The sequence below is a fragment of the Chaetura pelagica genome, unplaced genomic scaffold (genome assembly GCF_000747805.2).
Source record: "Chaetura pelagica isolate M959 unplaced genomic scaffold, ChaPel_1.0 scaffold330, whole genome shotgun sequence".
In the NCBI taxonomy this organism is placed as follows: domain Eukaryota; kingdom Metazoa; phylum Chordata; class Aves; order Apodiformes; family Apodidae; genus Chaetura; species Chaetura pelagica.
The window spans coordinates 1,338,814-1,340,439 of NW_009951918.1; the positions used below are offsets into that span (position 1 = coordinate 1,338,814).

General features: G+C 40.2%; 1 protein-coding gene across 1 annotated transcript in view; it reads left to right on the forward strand.

Moving 5' to 3' along the window:
• The window catches only part of LOC104386430 (chromosome unknown open reading frame, human C9orf85), a 12,804-nt gene that overhangs the window by 6,662 nt on the left and 4,516 nt on the right, over positions 1-1,626 (forward strand). The window lies entirely within an intron of this gene.

Consider the following 1,626-nt stretch of genomic DNA (forward strand, 5'->3'; position numbering starts at 1 on the left):
CCCAACTCTCCAGCCTGTCTAAGTCTCTCTGAATGGCAGCACAGCCTTCTGGTGTGTCAGCCCCTCCTCCCAGCTTAGTGTCATCAGCAAACTTGCTGAGGGTACATTCTATACCCTCATCCAGGTCGTTGATGAAGATGTTGAACAACACCGGTCCCAGTACTGACCCCTGTGGGACTCCACTAGTCACACACCTCCAACCAGATTCTGCCCCATTGACTACAACTCTCTGGCTCCTTCCTTTCAACCAGTTCCTGATCCATCTCACTACCTGATCACCAAACCCATACTTGATCAGCTTATCTACAAATTTCTATTTTTGAATTTCTGAACAAATGCACATGACTGTGCAATAGATGAAGTTATGCTGGCATTTTTAGATAGAGAAGAAATAAATGTATGTTAAATGTCCAAGTCTTTGTTGCTTGTTGTATAATGTAACAGTGTGGTTTGGTACTACTTCCCATCTCATAATAACTTCTCTTGTGCACATAGTACTGGGCAGTTGACATTTTGTATCTCTGAGCAAGCTGAACCCAAAATGTTGTAGAAAATCTTATTGTAAACTTTGCATTGTCTTGAAAATATACTGTAGGTTTAAATGACCATTTTTAGGATTTTCTCCTCAATACCTGAGAGAAAAAATATTAAATCATAAAATCATTAGGTTGGAAAAAACCTCTTCTGCCCAGGTTAACAAGAAGGCCAATGACATCCCAGCCTGAATCAGAAATAGTGTGGCTAGCAGGAGCAGGGAAATGATCGTGCCCCTGCAATCAGCACTGGTGAGGCCGCAGCTTGAGTACTGTGTTCAGTTCTGCACCCCTCACTGCAAGAAGGACATTGAGGTGCTGGAGTATGTCCAGAGGAGAGCTACCAAGCTGGTGAAGAGTTTAGAAAACAAGTCATATGAGGAGTGGCCAAGGGAAATGGGGATGAAGAAATTCTGAGAGGAGATCTTCTTGCTCTCTACAACTACCCAAAATGAGGTGGTAGCGATGTGGGGGTTGGTCTCTTTTCCCACATTACAAGTGATAGGTCAAGGGGAAATGGCCTTAAATTATGCCAGGGGAAGTTTGTATTGGATACTAGGGAAAAATTCTTTACTGAAAGAGTGGTCAAGCATTCAACACGCTGCCCAGGGAAGTGGAAGAGTCACCTTCCATGGAGGTATTCAAAAAACATATAGACAAGACACTTCAGGATATGGTTTAGTTGGCATCATGATGTTGGGTTGAAGTACTGCTTTTTCTTGAAGGAAGTTGATGATGACAGTTATACTGAAGGATTTGACTGCAAATAATGTTTGAATTCTTCTTTCTTGTGATCTGAGAAAAAATCCTGAGACAACTTATTTAAAATATGCAGTATAATACTAGCTTGAGCAATAGTAAGTTATCACTAAGTCTTGTGACTTGTCTTCCTTGGATAAAAACTGTGTATTTCAGGACACATTTCTACCTATAATTGCTTTGTAAAGTCTCCAGACATGAAAAAAACTCACAACAAACCTGTAACAATATATTATCAACAATATAGTGACCTAAGTGCTACTATCAACATTACTAAAATTATTATAGTAATAATGAAGACTACCTCAAGGTAAAATACTACCTCAGCACTCTT